The sequence below is a fragment of the Battus philenor genome, unplaced genomic scaffold, assembly GCF_028537555.1.
Source record: "Battus philenor isolate CCGP_79_NKW_IND1 unplaced genomic scaffold, ilBatPhil1.0.hap1 SCAF_26, whole genome shotgun sequence".
Classification (NCBI taxonomy): Eukaryota; Metazoa; Arthropoda; class Insecta; order Lepidoptera; family Papilionidae; genus Battus; species Battus philenor.
In genome coordinates, this window is record NW_027181689.1 from 7813598 (window position 1) to 7836986 (window position 23389).

Consider the following 23389-nt stretch of genomic DNA (forward strand, 5'->3'; position numbering starts at 1 on the left):
GCTTGAATTGATCAATATTCTGTAGGTATACACTCGTAGCCTTAGCTAATATTATTTTCTTTCTCAATCTTTAGACTTAACGTGTGTTAGTGACAGGAATATCTTAATACAAATGGAGTGACATTTGCTGTCAAGACGGTATATCAATACGATTCAAACTATCCTAAAATGTATGGTTTTAGAAATAAAAATGTAATGATAAAAAAGTAAGAAAATGCGTTTTCAAAATATATTTATATTCATTATTGTTTACTAACTGTCCCTGAAAACTTTGTACTGTCAGAAATTACTGACCTGTCCCATTCCTAAAAAAAAATAATAACTTTATACATTATGATTGGAAATAGGCACAAAAGCTCTAAGGATTTTTTCTAACTAATGAATTATATATTTATCGCTTTGAAGGATTTACATCTATAAACAAAATTAAACGACGTTTTGTTAGAAACTTCGATATGAAAAGGTGGATTTTAAATAGCATGTTAGACCAAATAAATTCGTATTAATGTCTGTCCAAAGCTCGAGTCATTCACGCGTACACATTGCTAATTCAAAGGTGAATAATTTATGAGTTCGCAGCACATTTGCATTGGGCGTGACTTGAAGCTACGCGCCGTGCTTCTAGTCGAATAATTAAAATACCTATCTGTTGTTGTGAACTATTATAGCAAGGTGTTATTTAATCTTCAAAATTAGCAATCGTGATATCAATACGCTGGATGTAAGCTGGTTCCATCTGACCCTATTAGAGGTATTCGGGGGTTGCTCATGCCCAGTAGTGTTTATGGCTGAAATCATCTAACATAACCATTCTAGATTCTCAAAGCCAGATAAGTTAGATATATACGAGAGCTTAATAACATGTTTTGATATAGCGGTGCTCCCCAAACGTTAAAAGAAAAAACATAAACATCAATAAACTCATATCACGTAGAAATTGGTTTTTAAATGAGAAAATTGTATACGCGAATAAAGAATCTAAAGCAATATTACCTCAAAATAACTTTGACATAAAAGGAAGATTACTGTTAGTATATAAGAGAGTGATTTCTTTTATGAATAAATTAAAGTAAAGCTAAAAAGGTTTTGTTTCTACCGAATTATTACATGCTATGGAACACGTTTTCAGTATAACATTTTCACTACAGTCCGTTTAAGTTAAGATTGCTGTGAATTATTTGACCAGGCTAGTAAAGCCTCGTTTTTAAATTAAAAAATCAAGTTCACAGTGACCTGTTTCCGGCATACTTTAGCACGTATCGGCTTTTTATGTAGTGATAGTTCTCTTTTACTAGAAGCAATCAAAACAATTATGTTTAAGAATTACTGTTCCAGTTTACTTGCGCAGTTAATAGTTTAATTATTGGGATAATATGTGTTATGTTGTCCAGCAGTGGACTTAGAGCAGCCGTTGAATTTCTGGCCGGCTTACCTCAACAGACCAGCGTTCTAATCTGACGGTAATTTACTACTTATAATATTGAAATACAAAGTCGCGTATAAATACCTACTTGGATATTTTGAATTTAGACTATTTAAGAAACGAAAAAAGGATGATCTGTAAAACTCCTGGCAAATGATACATGCAGAGGTTCCGCCCATTCATGTAGGGGATATATGAATCGATATTCTTATTTTTATTAAAAAAAATTCTTGGTTTATAAATAAATATAGCTTCTTATTATAATCATTATTATAACTTATTCCATATTTAAAAATGATGAACGCAGATACGTTGCGCAGGAAGTTTTATAACAAAATCTTGCTTCATCCTCGAAATCCTCAACGTTTTTGGCAGTTCGTATTATTGAAAGTTCATGTTCGTATAGTCACTTTCTATAAATTAAGATTATACGCTGGATATTTCTAGACTTTTAAACTCAGATTTATTCTTCGATCCACCCTAATGAGCAAAGTGGCGGCGGCCGTTTGTTTTGCTACAAAACCCAGACCACCCTTACATCAGGTGGGTAATGTATTGTTCTGCGATTTTCTGCATTTTTATTTTCTAAGCTTCATGACATTAGATGTTAATCTGATATCGATTATTTAGCAACCGCTGCTTCGTACAACGCTAAGACACACAGTATCTTAAAGATTCTTTACAAGAATCTTATTTGCAGTTTGTTATATTTAAAGGATCTTTACAAAAACACATGTTGTGTGCTGAGTTTATATTTTAGCGCGTTTTGTAAATGTCATGACCGGTTCAGAAGCAGTTTAAACAGCGCCGAGAACGTTGCACCGCGCTCTGATATTTGGATTATTTACCCTTGACTCAAATGGAATTGGATACACTATAGTTAATTGCATTTTTGTAATAAACCGGACTTCGAGTATTTTGTAAATGAAAGTTTAATTTAATTGCGTTTTAGGAGGGATAGCAATAACCTCTAGAGGTATTTTAATAAGTCCACAGGGTATATACACCTAGATGTATTTCTAAAATTGCATACATGAAATGCAGTAATAGGTTTTTGTAAGAGATTGAGTTTAACGATCGTAGACTGCGGGTTCAATTCTCTGCAATTCATAATTTAATTACTGCTTATAAACAACAAAAATCGACGAATCATAGAATGAAAGAAATCTCTATTCCTAATGGCTTTAGTCCCCGATTCCGTTTTATTTTAAGGGTAACCGGGTAAAACTTACGCAGAAACTTGATAAATGTCAGAAAACATAATGACTACTAAAACTTCGCTTATTTGACAAACAGCAGTTAAAAGAAATTATATTCAGTCAGTATTTATAGATTACGAAATTAATTTATTCGGACAATAAATAAATATTTTGTTAATAAATAAAAAGTTTACTATAAAATATGTTACATTAATATATTTTTCCTGTAGCACTTTTCTGCGGTAGTTTGATTTTTCTGGCAAACTAGTCGATTATATTACGTCAAAGCTGTGGGTAGTTAACTTTAAAATTTTCTTTATTTAAAACAAATAAAAAAAAACCGAGAGAAAGCAATAATATGAGCATTGTAACAAATTCATTTATTTTCTTTAATTCAGATAAAAAGACGCAGAGCTCCTCGATGTTATTATCGAAATGTTTTTCTTATATCAAGTCGAGGGAATGTTAAAGTGATCAAACCGTATAAGTGGGAGGGTGTCTGCGTAGGAAAGCAGGTCGATCGTACATTCGACACACGGCGGCCCCGGCAACAAGCCACCGCCGCCAATCAGGCTTCATCGTGACTTGCGGTCTCAATGTGCTAACGGGGAAAAGGGTGTCTCGGGCTGACGGGAGATTTAGAGTTGAGTGATGACAGCCCCTATTTGGTAATTTGCGACGTTGAAGAAAATTTTAGTTTAATCTCGGAATTTGGGAGAATGGTTACTACTTATACTTTTAACTGCTTATGGTGCCCCTATTGCAGTTTGACTATTATTAGTTATATCTTGTTCCTTGACGCTACCGCTAACTGCGCTCTAATACTCGTCTTAAGAAAGAAAAAGATTTATTGTTGGCTTAATTTTACGATTTACAATTCATCCTAGTTTTCGACTTCTCTAGAACTTGTCGTTCTCTTTACGCATCGCATAATCAAAATATCGATTGGACTTAATGCTTGTAGAATACTACAAGCATAAATACGGTTAGTACGACATAACCCAGCGATTTAATAAGTCAAGGCGGCTGTGGATAACACACGTAGAAGTACCAACCCACAAGGCGCACAGACGACTTGGTTAATGTCGTTGGAATACGGTGGAACTAGGTTGCTTATAACCGTTTATAGACAGTGGACCTCCTATGACTGAAGTGATGATGATAATATACCTCTGTGTTATTGCTTCTGACTTTGTTTCTATTTTATATTTATAAAATGTTACTCAGAGGTACTAAAGGTATATACTATAAAGTATATACCTTTAGAAAAGGTGTAAGTACTTAAAAATTGCTGCATCTATTTATTTCTTTCACTGCATATCGCATCACTTATGCCACCGTTAAATATTATGTATAGCATTTTATACAAATTAACGAACATTTACAAATGAAAAGTTTGCAGAGTAGGTTATAGGAATGCACCTATAGGGTGGACAGACGACCTTGGTCAAGTCACCTGAAGACTATAGACCGTTTTCAACCTCTGCTTTTGAAAAAAGAAAAAATCTGTAGCGCAGGTTTATGCAACTGTAGCAGTAAGGCTCTGCATAGAATGTCATTCGAAACGTGTTTAGCTTGTCGAATCAATGTTCGAACTACGGTTGTCATAATCAAGTTATAGCTCAATACCTTGAGGTATAAAAGATTCATCATTTCAGCCGTACGATCCACTATTAGACAATGGCTTCCCCGTAAGTTCCCATATAATTTGTAAGCGGCCTACATCAAGCTTCTTCGGACGTCCTTAACAAATTTTTCTAAAGGTCCTGGAATATAATAACTAACTACCGTAAATTCAATCTGGTAGTCTAGATTTACAGTAAGCTAGCACCTTACTGTATTAACCTACACGACATGTATTAACTAAAACTTACTTTTTTAACTAACATTGTGTTATAGGAATGGAGATGATACTTCTAATGTGTAAAACAATTGGCCAGTGAATTTTATAAAATTAGTAGGTTGGAAAAATTACGTCTACCCTCAAAAATCCATCATCGAAACAGCGGGGTTCATTAAAAATTGCCTGGGCGAACACTTCGCGTTTCGACAACGCTGTTTCCCCGACCACCTAACCGTGAATTGGTTAATTATCCCGCGCAACGAGCAAAAATTGCTGGGTTATAATTTTGGGCTCTTTTAATTGAGCTAAGTGGGCTATTCCTGGGTGGTTCGACGTGAATCGCGCTATGAAATGTGTTTTATTATATTGATAACATCATTTCGCAAAGGCCTTTTGAACTTAATGGGCATTTAAGGTGTACGTTATATTGTTAATAAAAAGGTTGATATTAATTTTTATCGACCGATGAAAAGGGAAAGTATATTCTGAAAATAGTAAAAATATGTCTATAATATCTAAATACATTTTCATCTTACGATTCTTATTTTAAATAAATATTAATAGATATTATTACAGTCGTATGCAGAACAATGCTCATTTAATTGTATCTATAAATCAAGTTTAGGTGATCGTAAGAAAGTCTAGTCCTTTCTTAAACCGCGACTGTTTAAAAAAGTACCTATAACATTGCGAGATATTTTAACGCTAAATAACAAACACAAACGAATTCATCATCATTATCATCATATCAATCTATAGACACCACTGCAAGACATAGGCCTCCCTCAAAGTACTCCACTATGACCGGTCTCAGTGTTCCGCATCCAGCGATTCAGCAGGGCGCCTATTATTCATGCCGCAACTTAATTATTACTACTTAAATAATGTAATAAAGGATAAACTTAAATGCACATACACTAACTAGTGCGATTGCAAGCCGAGACTTGTCGTCTTTTACTCGTTGCCACAGTTTAACTTAACTTTCATCAAATGTCAACTTTATTACAACATAAATTTAAACCTGATTGGTGCCTTGTGCAATCTTTTTTCAAAAATTATAAATCATATTAATATTGATAAATAAATGAAAAAATCGAATCAGGTAGTGACTACTACACATTGAACTTATGTGTGTTCGTAAACAATACAAAATTCGTTTTGTATTGCAGCGTCACTTTTTAAGTTATATGGGAGTTTCTATGCATTTTACTTTGTGAAGTAAATTGTTAAAATGTACGTAAGCTTCTAAACATTTAGTTTTAAATGATTTCGTATAATTATGCCCCTATAGCCGACTTTCTTAAAAAGAATGTTAACCTTTTTGGTATGAGGTCATCGAAGTATATTAAGATAAAAACTTTTCTCTAACTTTTCTAATAAAACTTTAAAATTTATGAACAAGAAACTTACTTGTAAACTCATTCTTTATTTATATTTTATTTTGATCATTTTAATTTCATATGCTCTTTATTTAGCGATACAAAAAATACAGGATAATAATATATATAGTATATATATAAATGTATATATTTATATATACTTGAAAATACTTCATGGTCATTTATGTTAGATCACGAACCTTTTCGAAACGTACACAAAACGAAGAGGGTATTTCTATTCATGGGCATTCGTTTATTCATGGGCGTGAATTGGATGCAATCAATGGACAACATGCACGTGCGTTCATTTTAAAAGCTAAGGGCATCCTGCCATTGTTTTGTCATGGCAGTATAGTTGCTATGGCTCAAGCGATATGGTCCTTTTTAGCTTCTATATCTATATCTATACAAAAGTTAATAAAAAACTAGTTCAATAGATTAATTTTATAAAAAATATTTAAGCGGTGAAGTAATGGTATGTCTCAATAAGTAACCAGTATTCGAGATTGGTTGCAAAACTTCCGTTATTTACTTATCGTCAAAACATTTCTTATCTCCACTTTCTTGTGATACGTTCATTTAAGTTTTTTAACATTCAAACCGAAAGTAAAATAATTTTAAGCTTATGCAAGCATTGGCGCTACATAATACAGATTTTTTTCTTATACTTCCCTAAGTTATCCCCCGTGTTAAAGTAATCGACGATTTTTTTTAAACAATAAGGTAGCTTGGCTATAAGCTATGGTAAATAAAAACATAAACCCCATAAACTCGTTCTATATTATCATCATCATGATTATCAAATGTAGAACTTAATCACTTGGAAGTTATTACTCCCTTTTATTTCATTATTCATTCACGCCGGCTTCAGATCGAAGACACTGTTTTACAATGGACAAAGTCAAAGCCTTTTAAAATTCATCCGAATACGTGAGTGTGAAATGCCTGGGTCCGTAAAATTGGAAGGTCGTACAAAGAATGTTATTTTCTGCTCTGCTAAGAATACACCAATTACGGAAAATGCTCGCAACATAGAGATTTCGGTGTGTACGGCTTGTTAGATCTATATAATCACTAGGTTTGATATTTCAAAACGTAACACTGATATTAATACTAAACAGCTTGGAAGCAAAAGGGACTTCCCGTCAGTACTACATGATGTTTTAGTTTTATTAATTCTAATTTGTATTGCTAGTGTTTTTTTTTACAGTATTTATCTTTCGCTTTAACTAAACGCAGACAATTGGGAGAGGGTTGCCGCTATTTGAAACGGATCTTTCTTCTCCCAGCTGCGAGGCACGACAGCGTTTTATAATTTTTTTTTTTACACAATTTTCACTTACGGGTAAATACAGCTAATATTTATACATATTAACTATACAATTTGGGATACACAATTATATATTAGTTGTTACATTATTTTATTTAAGTCGCTGCCCAAGCGCTACAGACCGTACTACATGATGTTAGATAAACAAGTCCTTGGCTCGAATCTTGCTCTTACTGAAGTTTTTTTACAATATGCCATATCTTAATTAAGGTTATTTATGCCAACATCTATATACTTTTAAATTTTAAATGTTTATTAGGAGAGTAATTACAACTTACTCATGTCAGTATGGTTAGATAAACAGAGACGGGTAGGCACTAAAGTCCAAGTAACAAACTGTATAAATCGAGAGTCTTAAGGTGACATCTAAAACTATCCCGGATCCACAACTCAGCCTACACGGCTTGTAGAAATAATCCGGGTCTCTGGCAAATAGAATTTACGTAATACATTGCGGGACTGCGCTGTCACCGCGAAGTAGGTCAGTAACAAAGAGCCCGACGAGATGGGGCCCGGATTCATTATGTAGTTCCAGTACTTTACCTAGCCAGTTTTGTGGTGATCGAATTACGTTTTCCTCATTTTCTTTATGGCCCCCGCTATTGGGTGCCTCTTGTACACCTATCTTTGGTGGGACAGTAATTTTTTATTTTCTCTCTCTTCTTTCATACTTTACTTTCTCTTTCGGTCTATTATCTATCTTTCATACTACATTTCTGCTTTCTTTCCCTTTTGCTCTGTTCATCTATCATTCTTTCCCTTTTTCTTTTTACATTTTCAATTTACATTTTTATTACTAATATCCTATAATTATTTTCTATCACAATTTTATGTATCATTTTGGTTCTATTTTGTCTTTATTTATCTATTTAATTGCTGTGTTTGCTTTTTATTTATTTCTATCGCACTTTTTGCGATTTTTTTGCAGAGGGATACGAATGACTGTTTATCTTTTCCGCCTGTCAGGGAGGCTATTGACTCCTCCCTGATTTTAACGCCAGACCGGCACTCGAATTCGATTTTTTGAATTTATTTCATATTTGGGTATGAAGGCTCTTTAGGTATTTCACTGTTCTTTGCTTTACCCATTTAGATGTACACAAATATTGCGTGGGTTAACGGGCGAAAAACAATTGCATACTATTATTATTACACATTGACTAATAATTACAATTTAACTAATGCTAATCCTTCGAATGTAATCACCATTTTACATTTTACAATGTTCGTTGAAGTGCGCCAGAAGAACAATATACTAGCCCTACGGATTGCCTTCAATAACGCTTGTTATTCAATGATCGCCATCTTAATGAATTTCTAAATGGGTTGGTACTGTACATTTTCGTAGTACCTACAGACAAGGATTTCCATCGCCACTCGAAGAAATCCTATCAAATTGTAGCCCTGAAACAATGCGGTATTTACCTCACTAAAAGATACGGTTTCGAAGTAGAAAATCGAATTCAGTGTAATTAAGAACTCTCGCATGACATGAACAGCAACCATATTCGATATTGTTGCGTATAAATTTTAAGTAAATATTCAGTCAATATTCGTTTTTAGACAGAATACACTCTGTATTATTACAATGGAATTAAACATCGACGAAAATGAAAGACTTTCAGTTGTATCTATGTATATAAAAAGAATGTGTATTTTTCTTGGTCACGCCATAACTTGAGAACAATCTTTTATAAGTTACCCAAGTTTTTAGGGTGTTCTTGTGAAAAAATATATAAGATAACCGAGCGTAACCTTGAATTATTATGGTAATGACTATTGAATCTTCACAAATTTGACAGTTCGACATGAAGTTCGCGCGTTTGCCTGCTGCATAGGTCAGTGTGCGTATAGATCACAAAATTGATTTATCTATTTTATATTTAATAAAGTGATCATCATTGTTCATTACGGTTATATATATTTCACATCTGAAATAGGTTACATAGATTATTTTTATTAGTAGAAAGTTTGTTTTTAAAACTAGTATAAAATAAATATTGTGGCTGGAACTTTTTTAACCTCGTATGCGAGTAGTATCGAATTGTGCTCGCACATTTCGCGAGCCACACTCAACCGGTTCGAAAGCACAGCATAAAGCGTTGTGGAATGAATAAATTTATCCAGTTTTATTACGTCTAGCTTTTTGAAATTTCACAAACGCAAACTATGTTAATACATTTTCGTTATTTGCGATACAGGCTTTTTTATTTAATTCACTAATATATGTGATTTAACGCCGGGTTTGGACTGCTTTCAACCGGTCGTTGGAAATTGTGGAGGCTCGTGTTTAACACTGGACATCCTATGGCAAAAATGATAATGGTAAATATGTTCAATTAAAAAAAAAAAACAATATATTATAATTTCAATATTCAATCTACACATGAAAATAAATTGTCCATCTGCAGATATCAGCAGGTAGACTGAAAAGCTTAGGTCTCCCCCAAAGATCGCCACTAAAAAGTCTTGCAATGCCTGCATCTAGGACTTTCCTCAGGCTTAACTATGACGTCAGTCTACCAAGGTTGAGGATTTGCCTGTGTAGTATCTAGCAGAACTTTTTCCATGTATTTTAACTTTGCCTTATAATAATATCGAAATACCGCAAACAAGACAACGATTGAAAAAAAATTATTAAAAATTTAGTAATTAATTGTAACGGCTGATCAGCCTGATCGTGAAGCTTATCCATAGTTAGGCAGATTACACATTTACGGGCGTTCCTCGTCAAATTACGTGTTTCCTTACGATTATTTTCATCCTTTTAAAGCTTTTACTGCAATAACCAATCACCATTTACATATAAAGTTTGTCTGGTAGAGATTGCCTAGAGCGAATTTGCCTCTACATGAATTGTTTCTTTTTTTTTAGTTATTATCTATGGTGTCAAGAAAGTGTAAATAAATGAATAAAGAATTCTTAACGGAACGATGGAATTAATATCCGAAAGTTTATCGTTCCTCGAATTTAATGTAGTAATAGTGTGCTTTATTTTTCGTTACATTGATCTATTGATCTCAATAGTTCTGCAACAGGAAATGTCAAACAGCTTGCTGATAGATTGTTTAGATGGTAGATTAATTAAAGTCTATGTTAATGTTTCGTTCGACTTCCGGACTTTTATTGTTGATGAAGTCATTATAGTAATGGACTGGTCTATTAATAAAAAGTTAATTGAATATTATTATTTTTTCTCAAGCCTCTCCTCTGCTTTTTGTATTCTAAACGTCAAGGCGAAACGTTATAATTCATAAAGTTCTAAGGTTTAAGGCAAGAAGACCGATTCACAACATTTAATTTTTTTTTATTATCGTTCCATATACAAAACCTGAAGGTTTAATCTAATTCGAATTCAGAACATAAGACCGCAGGCAGGGGAGCGCTTTATGCGGCCACAGATTGCGGTTCTAATACATTACTCAGTGAAGTGGTACTGGCTCTATGTGCCTGCATCGTTATCCCAAAATAGCCCTTAAACCTTTAAGGATAGAGATTCGAATAGGATTAAGGTTTTGACGCATTGATTTGGTGGTGAGAGAATATAGTGTGGCAACACAGGTGCCCGAGCGAATGTTTTTAATTAGCTGTTGTTGTTTGTGAATGTTGCACAAATAAAACTTTTCATAAATTATTAGCGATAAGTAAATGAAAATAGTATGTACTTAATTTTGAAAACTAACAACCAGTTCTAAAATAACATGCCGGTTTTTGTTATAAAAAAGTTCAACATTTAGATATACAGTTATCTTTTAAGTTAAGTTCGCAAAATTCGCGATTAAAATGTCCCATTTTGCTATTTAAACTAGTCTATACCTAATACTATATACAGGATGATTGGTCATAAATGAAAAGTTTTTTCTAACCTTTTTTTTTTTATTCAATTTTTTTCTATTAGAATGCAACAGGCCAAACTTCTGGCAGTACTAAGTCATCAGGTACAATAAAAATAATTTAAATATGTAGTAATGCGAATTTCGTAAACGATTTTTCTTACTCTGTTATCATTACTCTGTTTATCCATACATTAATTGTCTGAAAATTAGCTATACATTGACCCTTACAAAGCTTTTACATCTATTACCAACCAAAAATAAAAAAACCTATTTTTAAAATAAAATATAAAAAAAATGCATTCGCGGCAAATAGCGGTAACGAACCGGCCGCAGGGGAGTGCGCCCGTCAAATTGATTGCACTGCTCTCTGTCACCTGTTCCCCAGCTGCGCGACAGTAATTATGTGCAACGTACACACGTATCGATAAATAAATACATTGTTCGTAAAACATTCGTTCCATATAATACATTTACAGTGTATCCTTTAGCTACATTAATCACGCTAATAACAAACCGTCGGTGTTATGGCCTCTTAGATCGTGGCGCGTTTGGAATCCTATCAGTCATTGATTTAAATTCAACCATGCCATTATAGGTAAGCTCAATCATGATTTTAATTTCTACCTAATAGGCTCTTCTAGCATTCTCATAATGTATAGTCTAAATAATTCAAAACTGATATATAAAATTGATAACAGGCAGGATATTTCTTAAAACCGAAAAAAGACACGTCCGTACCTTATGAAAGTCTTACTACAACTAGTCTAATACTTCGATCTTATTAGTCAAAGGGGTTTTTTAACGCGAATACGCTGTATCAGTTGAAATGTTTACGCGGTAATCTAAGTCTTCTCTTAGAGCATTGCTAAAGTGGCGCAGGTGGACCCCTAAGGTTGCACAGGAGACTCGACAGGGGCTATGTTGGCTTGACTTCTCCTATCAATGTAGGCAAATACAGCCGCCGCTAATTGTAAAAAACTTATATTAGGGGGACCGGAAATTAACGTCTAACGTTTTTTTAAAGTTAAATTCACACGACTACATTTTTAACAAGTATTTATTTCTTATCAACAATATTCGTCATCAATAACCTTTTGCCATCTAGTATACAAAGCGGTAAAAATCAATCGATTTTTCTGCAAAATATGTCAACAGAACCGGCATTACTTTCCGGTCCCTCTAATATATTTCGTATTCAGTACAACGCGTTATTAATTCTGGGTTAGAACTCGTTAGTAATGAAAGTTTTCCAAGTTAGATCTAATCATCACATTTTAGTTCAATTATGGGGAAATGGTGAAAATGCAGAGGGATTATTTGCTAAATTTTGTAAGTGGTTTATGTGGAAAAATAAAGTTTGGCAGCCTCTTTATTAGGTGCAAAATACGGTCTCTTATCGAAAACGCGGGCTCGATGTAAATCAGTTCACGTTATTTTATTTGTATGGTTTTTATGGTATTGGTTGTATTATAAGACGGCTCCCTTGTATTATTTTTTCACGTTTTGTGAATAATGATCTTATATAATTCAAATAAACTACACATGTATTCAAACCCGCGACCTACGATATCACAAACTAGCACGGAACTACTCTACTGCTCCTTTGATTTTCACTTATCGCGCCTTTCAAAATTAACTAGTTGTTACTTAAACCTCATAAAAATACTTAAGTTTAAATGTAATTGAATCTTAATATAGGAATCTATTAAGATAATATATGGAAAAAAGTATGTCTTTTGCATACCAACTAGAATACACAATAGGATCTCTAAAATTATTACGCATTGTATCTTTTTTATGAAATAGAAAAACTAGTAGCATTGTCATTTATAATGCCCTTATTATAAATTCCATGTCGTCTCCCTGAACGAAGGGATTCCGACCTTATCTGAATACTTAATAACTCTCGGCTTGCTGAGTTCTTTAGCTCACGTACGTGGTATTTATTTTAGGGGTTAACAAGTTGATAAAGGTTTTTTTCGCTTGATGATACTGTAGGTAAAGAATTTACCTTTTAAGTTTATGTAACTTAAATTCCAAAAAAATGATGATCATGCCTTTTGCTTCCATTTCTTGTCTACAACACGTTAGTCTAAAGTTAAAAATTTTCAATCTTACCAAACATTTTTTCAAGTCATTTACCTATGTAAATTACTAGAGACCAAATCTCTTTGGATTCGTGAGAGGCCTATTGCTGGTCAATGTCTCGGAACATTTTATACAGGGTGGTCCAAGAATTCGTTAATGTTAAATCTCGGAGTCCTGGCTTTGACTGTGACTAAATGGAGGATGGCTTAGCTCGTAGAACATTCAGGCAGACGCTCCATGGCCGGTGCTCTAAAGGATCCCCAGAGAAGAGAGACTAATTTGTCACAAAATTCGTATTTAGCCTACAAGGACTGAACCACGGATTATGTGGAATATACTTATTATTCTTATCAAAGTTAAAGTTACACATAAAAGTATCAAACCTATTTAATACCAGAATATTGGTTATACCAAAATTACTAACCGTTTACACGTATTACATATATGGTACATACTAATCGGTAAACTAGTTTCGTAATCGACATATTGGAGTTATGAAGCCGGCAAATCGACTGCCATGATTGGGTTTCCTAGTGCGGATCATATATAATACTGTGATCCATGCCTTGTGAGATTAATGGGGACTTGTATTCTAATTGAAAACGCAATGCCGTGTAAACATGCATATACATTGTAGAATAGTGTTGTATCGGATAATATATTATTATTATTATATAACAGATAAATGATAAAAAACGAGTTTTCTTAATTAAATATCAATCACTTGTCCAAAAAATTAGTATGTTACAGCAATACGGATTTTTTTGAAAATGGTAAAGTATCTATACGGGCCACATAGCGCACAGAACAGATGGCCGCTGGAGCCCTTAATGTTCTGGAATAGAGACTGGACCGGTAATCACAGCGGAGAACCCTAACTTAAAGTTAAGGTCCCTAGTTAAGTTCGTCGGAATACACTGAATGCAGAAGGCTTGTAACTATTCCTATTGGAAATCTACGGAGAAGGCATACGTGTGGTAGTGAACGTCCGACGGCTGATATATATGATGGCGATGATGGTTTCTATTTTCCTTTTAACGAATATCATCCAATTTGTGATGTATTTTTGTTTTTGTCGGTGAATTACATTCACAATGAACTGAAGAAATTAAAATTAGCTCAATCGGTTTTGGAAACGAAATAAATATCGAAAGCATACGACAAGCGACAAAGTCGACTTCAGCAATTCTTTTGATATACCCGGAGCGTAAATAGGATTACCGCGCATGGCTTGGGTCAGGGTGTACGTGACCTGCATCACTCTGACCATTAGCATTACACCCTATCTTGTTATATATGTTTTGTTGAAAGCGTTAGGTATATTTAAGTTAGTCTAAATGTTTTCATACATTGAAGTCGGGTACAAGGTACGATTAGCAATTATGTTAACGATAACGCAAACAAATATTTTCACCGCCGGTGGCGAGATTCACCCTCCAAGCCAATTATGCTCTTACGTGCATATGTTAAGGCTTAAAATTACGTAAATATCCACACATCCAGACTAATTTATTATTCATGCTTAAGATCTATGTACGTGTAGGTGGTCGTATAAACGTGTGGTGACACTGGGAATATCTTTGACGTTTACAAAATCAAATAAATTTAGAAATAGTTATTATTTAGCAGCTTAGGACGTCCCAAGATAGATAGACGAACTTGTTTAGATCGTTGGAAGACGCTGGATGCAGCCAGGTTCCAACAGGTTCAATTCGAAATTTAAGAAACAGTTCTATGTCTAGCCGCGGACGTTCTATGACTAAATTGTTGATGAAGATTTGTTTATTGGTTAGAATTTGCAGCTTCTTTTGGCCAGGTATTAATTTTTAAAAATGAAAAAAACGCATGCTTTTTAAAAAGACTAATTACAAATAGTATAATACTGCTATCTTGTTGATCAAGGTACGTACACTAGTGGTGACTGTTAATTATTTTAAACACAAAATAATATAAATAAGTGAATGTCTAGTTAGTCCCGTTATAGTGCCGTTGTCATTAATAACCTATAGTAACCGCTTGCCATAAAGAAGACTTCGTGGGTTTTTGCAATTTTAGTGTCACCAAAATTTTCTTTTATCTAAATTTAAAAAAAAAATCCTCAAATTAAAGAAGCATTTCCAACAACCAACAGTAATAACCACTTAATAAATTTAAAAAAATTGAATACTAGAAGAATTCTCTTACGTATATCGTATCTAGTCTGTAACAATTTTAATTCAATCCATCAATAAATCTTTCTTTCTGTCTTTTTATATCTGACACGTACTTGAAGGCAAGTGTATTATCATAAATCGATTTTTACTGCACAACTAACACTGAAGGACGAGTAGGGCGTTCACCTAGCAAATGATAAGCCCTTCCCATAAAAATGCAGTGAGCTTGTCACCTTGAGAGATAAGAAAATACGAAAAGAAATAGAAAAGCCGAGAAGAATATATTTTCTTTATGTCACACACGCTATGATTAATAAAGTTTATGTTATGAGTCATCGCGGCCGACCTTGCCCTGGATAGTGACAGTTAACCTTATTTCGGTTTACGTAAACCAATATTGGAAAGATTTTTGCGATAACAAAAAAACTGATTGCAACAAAATTGCTAGCAACCGATTTTGCTACATGTTTGCGGGGATTCGCTTCAGTTTGAGGATATCTAACGTTATTAAAACTTAGGTGTATAAAAGTACAGTCCACAAAAATATTTCTAACTTCTTAAATGAAGCAATAACATACGATCAAAATTAGCACAATTAAAATGTATTTAAAAACATTTTTTGTAAACAACTTCCTGTACGAAGTCATCTTGATGAACATTCATATTTAACAAGGCATTAAAAGACCGTTTGTCTGTGAACACTAGATCTAAAACATCAATTACGCAAAGAGAAACCTAACCCCACCTACACATGCTTCAATTCAAGTCCCTCATTCTAATCTACTGTCACTTGTACAATATGGTATATACAATGTTATACAATGTTTAGTCTCACGAACTGCATCACTAGCTTTAATAAAGGATATTAATTTCTAGGGTCGTCGGCATTGATATCGGTAGGACTATTTTTTTTATTTTACTTTTAAATTATTATTAAAAAATATTTTATTTACGTTGAAAATAATCATAACGACTTCCGGTTTTACTAACGTCAATTTGGAATACTTGATATAATTTCAAATAAGAGAATACAATTATTGATTAATTCAGATAATACATTCATTCATTCATATAATTAAATTCTGCACTAATTTGCGCTCTTCAGCGATATTCATCATAATAGACTTACTACTGTGCACCGCGCGCGGAATTGCTTTGAACTATTTAGATTGAAAGAAAAAGTTTTCGAATAGCGTAAGTAAAAGGCACGAAGAGAAGAAAAGGTTGGTAGACGTGTCGATATAAAAGAGAAGGCGAGGGCACTTATGGAACATTACTATTGATCTTCAAACCGGTTAGTACACTTGTAGCTCAGGTTACTGGTTATTGTGAAGTGAGTATAAAAGTGCCTAGCTAATAATTAATAGTATAGTTCACGGACTCTTCCGTTCCGTGAACTTATTTCCGATGAAGCTATAAAAGCTTAGGGCTAACGGCAAAAACTTCACAGATATAATACAATATTAATTATGTTAAAAAGTACATACCACGAGTGCGTGTCGCACCCGTCTTTCCGCCGCGGCGTATGGCTCCCTATTATGCTGCAGGTGGCGACCTGGAAACAATAAATGTAATTACAAAAATAACCGAATGTGATAATAGAAAAACTAGAATTGCTGAACCAATTCGGCTAATTTTTTTGTCACGTTTTTTATAGAGATGATAACAAAAACAAATTTCTCTAGCTCTCAAATATTTGACGTCAATCAAAACCAACAAGACGTGTTAGGGTATAATCAATCAAAAAATATCGCGTATCATAAATCATTTCAGTGTATATATTATAAAATCAATTTGTTACTTAAGTCTTACACGAATAATGTACGAAATATAAAACTTACATTTGTACGTAAAGTTAATCGTTGTTACATAAAGCGGTCATTTCGAAATTTTGTTTACTACAAGCCAATAACTTTACGATAGTCAAAGTTTATCCAGCTTTATTATCGATAAGTTTTATGTAATTTTAATTCCTTATTATATTGCAAATATGATGTTTATATAATCATTCGTTTAATAATACAAAAAACATACGTGTTTATTAAATTACAGAACACGACCGTCACAACAATCGTGGCAGTTCTAAAGATGGTTATTGGCAAGGTTAAATTCCGACGATACGTTTCCCAGAACGCTATTTCTGACGTTGGCTTGATTAATGATCGTGTAACGATTAATGAGAAAACAGGGTGCACTGCAGTCACCGACAGAAAGCATGTTTTCACCTCAAGTTACATCAGGAACAACACGGACAAAAAATACGACGTTAATTATTCTTTTATGATTTAATATAATGATATACATATAAGTGTCGGTAATAATGATTTAATTAAATACATAGTTAAAATTAACTACAATTACTGTTTACTTTCATCAATAGTAAGCCGAAGGACGACCACTGCAAAGTATAGGCTTTCCAATAAAGCGCCATAATGATCAGTTTTGGGCTGCCCGCAACTTTGCTCATATCTTCGGTCCACATACCGTTTTATTTTCTAGTTCTTTTACAAGGATCTAAATAGATATGTTGTAAGAACCGAATAACCGTATAAGAACCGTATAAATTTGCGCATATCCTAATCATATGATAATCTAGTTTTAAAATATTTGCACTCTAGTTAAGAGTCATAATATCAAGAAAATATTTTAAATAATTATCTGAAATAATACATTTTCACAAAGAACATTATTTCAGCCGTAGGACGTCCAATTTTTAAAAAGAACTGATCAAAAGCGTCTGGTATCCAGAAATTATCGACAATTTTAACAAGATGTTAACGTTCTACGACCTAAGGCCCATATGGTCATACTTTCCCTTCTCCTGTTAGTAACTTTCTTTCGTCTACGGATTTCCTCACTTCTAATTCAATATAGTTTACTTCACCAAATTTAGATATGAAAAGTACACAAAAACTTAATATCCGATTTACTTTCTCGCAGCGCCATTCAAAAGAATCGAGTTCCATGAACACTGACTCGGCAGCAACTTAGTTCCATCAATTTTCTTGCTCACTAACCTCTTTACAACTAAGTTAGGAAAGTTGTATCGACTTATAAAGGCCTCCTTGCGGAGAATAATTAATCAACCACGCAAATCCGAGCGAACTTTTAAACTGAAGAGACTGATACAATAGAGAAAATACTTCGTATAATGTATGTTGGCAATAAATAACAAATTATGGAATTTACATTAGCTTATAAAAAGGACAGGGGCGCTCATTATATACAGGATAGTTGGTGTTTAGTTATAAAACATCACTCGGAAATAAGTGCCACTAATTTATTTATATATAAGTAAGCTATATATTAAAAGTTTTACATCTATTTCTAATCACTATTTATATTTAAAAAGGCTTAATGCATATTTTGTTAAAGACAAAAAATATTTTTCTTTTACGAGGTCATACGTAAAAGATTACCTTCGTACGTATTTGCCTTATAGACTAAATATTTGACTATCAAATACGCGCTGTTCCCAGTAAGTAATATCTTAATATTCACACAAACATGTAATCAAATTTTTCCTTAACTGTTAGATGAGGATGTTTACGCATACGTGGTGTTAGATAAGCCGACATATCTTTAGGCGGTTAAATTAATTGTAATGTAAAATTTAGTAGTCCTTTTTTATACATCAAAACTTATGTATATCATTCACTTTTAGTCGAACTTGTCTAAATGTAACAATATAACGTATATCCACTATTAATTTCCAGTTTCGAGCCGAAGTCAGATAGGATGAAAGCGTCGTCTACAATCACATATGTTCGCTGTTTGAATATAATGAATTCCCATTCCTATCCCTTGGCCACGACATAACTTGAGAATAACTTTATTGATTTCATTTAATTTTATTTATAGGTTTTGTAATATTTCTTAAAGAAGAAAAAACAAATTTGTGCATAAACTTAAAAAATTTCGGGAAAAAAATGTATGACCACTGGAACAAAAAGCGTTTTGAAAATTGGCTTTAACTATATGCGTTTGATAGTCACTGCATATTAATATTTATATAATAGATAATTCGGTCAGTATTTATCGGTACATTTAGTAAGATATATATAAACATTACTTTTAATTTTATTATATATAAATAACATTACTTACAATATTTAATGTCGAATAACTTGTAACCTAAAATAAGTTCACTACCCTCACAGGTGTCAATATAATGACGAAGCTACATATATGAAAAGGAGTTCAACAATAAAAGCAAGCCAGTACCGCTCTGTGCAAGTTTACCGTGCGGTAATGGGTTTACGTACATCTAATGCCCTAAATTAGATAGCAGGCTTTGTTATTAGATTATCGCGCCCGGATGTTCCAACAAAGGTGTTCGAATTCTTTAAGTCATAAGTGTTCGTGACACAGATTTTTTACGGTAGGCCTTATAGGAAGGCTCGAAGGCGCCCACAAAGCAATGGAGAGGGTTATGCTTGAAGTTTCACGAGATCGAATCAGAAATGAGGGGATTCTCAATATAACTAAAGTCAACGACGTAGATCTAAGAACTGCTTCAGATAAGTGGCAGTGTGCGGGACATATACCTCGTGCAACCGAAGGTCGTTCAGAACTAAAGGTCCTCGTGTGGCGTTCAGGAAGCGATAAACACGAAACGGCTAGACCCCAAATAATGTGGACCAACGACAAAGTAATGGTCTCGGGAAGTCGCTGGATACAGGCGAGGCAAGACCGGTGATCATGGCAATCTTCGGGATAGACCTATGTCTTACAGTGGACGTCTATCGACTGAAAAAAAGAAGAGCGATAGATATTCTATCTACAATAAACCTTGTTTGTTACAACTTTTGCTCTAAAATCATTCGCTGACATATAAAAATTCAATAGTAAGAACATCTAAAGAATACGACAATAATAATTGATAACTAAGTAGGTACTTAGTCGTAAGTACTGCACCGCTGGGGTCGCAATAGGTAAAATATTTCCCATTAAAACTACCTCGGGTTTCCAGAGGATATTTAACTATACTTAAGAATTTTTTATTCTGACAAAAGATACGCGAGTTCTTTGCTAGCGCAAATATTGGAGAACAGCGAAAAATTTTCTAATGCAATGTTTCTTTGTGCATCGTAAGACGTTTCATTTACTTACATAATTAATAATAAACTTACAAAATATTTTTAATCATTGATGGTACACGAAAATGAATCAATTTAATTTTTACAAATAATTAATAAATCAGTTTTACTAAATTACTAGGAAAAACTGGACAGAATTCTCGCCATGCAAATGTTTGCCGGGTTAAGTGCGTTTATCAAAGAATTTATAGCGTAAGAGTAAAAAATTCGACGGTGACGTAACACAGTGTAGTTTTGTAGATGATTTGACGATAGTGACTTGAGTCAGTTTAGTCTCAAATAATTTTAAAATAATGTCCAAAAATGAATACGTCATATTCACCACTTTGAATCCAAAAATTTTTCTTCCCTTTACGAATTAGAAAAAAATCTCTTTATTCTTACGTAAAGAAACATAATGAAAAATAAAATATACTTACAAATTTATTGAATTCTTATAAACTGTTGTACCTTGAAGCACTCACCAAACTTGTCAACTAAAGTCACTTATTGTTTTTGATAATATTGATTCCAAGGTAAACACCCTACTGCAAATACAATTATTGAAAGCAAAACCTGTAATTATTATAAAATAGAAACTTTTTACTATGCTAACACTATAAATATTAAGACGATAGTTTTTCTTTAAATATATGATTCCGGAAATTTTTTACAATAACATTTAATAAGATATAGACTTTTGATACGAATTATACTTATTGTTTTCTATGTTATGAATTTTTAAGTGTATAATTATTTGTAAAAATAAATATAAACTACTAAACGAATAAAGAACGTAAAGATTTTTTTCTATGCTATATATGCGTTAAGATTCAGAAGACAGTTCTAACAAAATATTATACGTATCACTGGAAAACTTAACTGTACAATAATATAACTACAAGAAGATACGTTGTAAAACTGATTTATCTCTGCAGATAACGGTGTTAAAGTATTTCCTTAGACGCGCATATCAAGTGTCACGTTTGAAACACTAAGTTCTACAAATAGCGGTACAAAATTATGTATTTACACTTCTCAATAGATTAACAAAATTTTTTTATCATTTAAGACTACGGACCATTGTCGATAACAATGTCGCAGCCGTCACGCCGACGCCTGGTGTTAATTTAGACACTATCATTTGATCAAGGAAGTTTATACTTACTAATTTAAGATCTTATGTGATACGACGATAAGATACGTACTAATTAGGCGAAAATAGATTATTGCGTGATATATAATTACTGTTTGAAGGACGGGATTTACTGTTTTAGCGGGTTTGAATGCTGAAGCCTCTTTACCTAAACATTTTTGTAGTAACTTATATTTAGTTGAAGTGACAACGGGCAGGCCTTAAAGCTAGTAGAACTAATGGCCGCTATGGCCTTAACCCACAGGCCGAAAAGCGCAGCAACATTCCCCATAGGAGGACGGACGATCATATTAAAATTGTTGGAATATTTTGGATGCAGGCCGCTTCTAACCGGTTCAGTAAGTCTATAGGTCCATAAGGGAGCTCTATGTGCACATGTGAACGTCTCATGACTACTTATCCGACAAGTCGCCAAGTTCCCACTTTGGGTGACAAATCTTTCTGAATAATGGTACGAATCGAACCAAAACCAATCACGTGAGCTTACTAGGAAGTGGTTGACATAACATATATAATTTTTTTTATATGCTAGGATTTGATATATAACACAGTGAGTCGTTTTATTATAACTAAGCAATAAAACAATACCGGTCGTACTTATAACGCTAGCTGGTATACTATATCGTAATTACTCCGATTTGGTATCGCGACAATGGTTTATACAGCATAAAAAGCGGTACGTACTGAAAACAAGGAAGTGAATCATGTGACTGATTATTCTGTATCCGTTGCCTTATTCCGATGACTTCACTCGCGTTACGACAGCGGGAGTCCGATTTAAAAATACTCGAACGTAACGCATTGCGTCGAGTTACCGTTGTATTGAATACGAATGCCTATTGTTAACTAAACACTGGACATATCGAATCTTAAGTTTTGTACTTCGGATACGCGTAACGCTATATTTGTGGCACGTTCATAGTAACGTACTAAGTAACTCTGATGTCTGAATTTTCCTAGAGTTTCTAGTTGTCATCATCACCATCATGTCAGTCGATGATAGACACCCACTGCGTTGTCTGCGTCCAGTGACTTCCCGCGACCTTGACTTTGTTGTTGGTCACCCTACTGGTGTGCCTGCTCACGGGATCGTGATCACCACGTACGAACCTTTCAGCACCATCTTCCGTCGGTTGCACGAGCGACGTGATTCTGTGTGTGATTAAAAATAATATAAAAAGCGTTTACCGTATTTAAGATTTGCCGTATCTTTTCTTTCATATATATGTAATATAACTGTGTGAAAGAAGCTAAAGCAATTAATCGAAGAGTTCACCTGGGCTTTCACAATTCGCTTACGGTTCCAAGTCACGTTCTGACACCGTTACGAGCTACACTGGCCCCTCCATAAATGATCGAGCGACAAATCCTCATTAAACCTACGATACCATCAAAAAGCCGTTCCGTTTCCACAAGATCGTAATTGTCTTATTATCTTTGAGTTAAATACCTCGTTAGAATCTTGTTTTGCTTCTGAAATAGTTGGTCTGGACCACAGGGTGATGTAATTAGAATGCTTTGATCACCTACATTACTCAAGTTTCAAACGATTATATTAAATCTAAAGATAAAATAACAATGATGTCATAATTGGATTAACGCAAGTAAAATACTCTGAAAATTAACTTAGCAATCAGAAAGTAGAACAGAATGATAAAATTTGATTGATTACAGTTTGTATAAAAGAATTATGAAAAAAAAAATATTTAAAATCTATATTGGAACTTAAAATGTAGAACTAGATAGATTTAAAGCCAAGTTTCTCAACGATGCTAATAACCGATAGAAGAACTACACGAAAAAGTTACAATACTTTTACAAACGAAGAAATATTGTTAGAATAAAAGTGGTAAGAACACGATTACAAAAAAAACTTGTGAAATAACGATAAAAAACGTATTGAA

General features: G+C 33.6%; 1 protein-coding gene across 1 annotated transcript in view; it reads right to left on the bottom strand.

The window, feature by feature from the left end:
• Positions 1–23389, bottom strand: part of PMCA (plasma membrane calcium-transporting ATPase 3) — a 155016-nt gene that overhangs the window by 98423 nt on the left and 33204 nt on the right. Inside the window, exon 2 of the mRNA XM_068768649.1 lies at positions 16739–16806. The gene's annotated coding sequence lies outside the window, so the exon portion shown is untranslated. The remainder of the gene's footprint in view (positions 1–16738; positions 16807–23389) is intronic.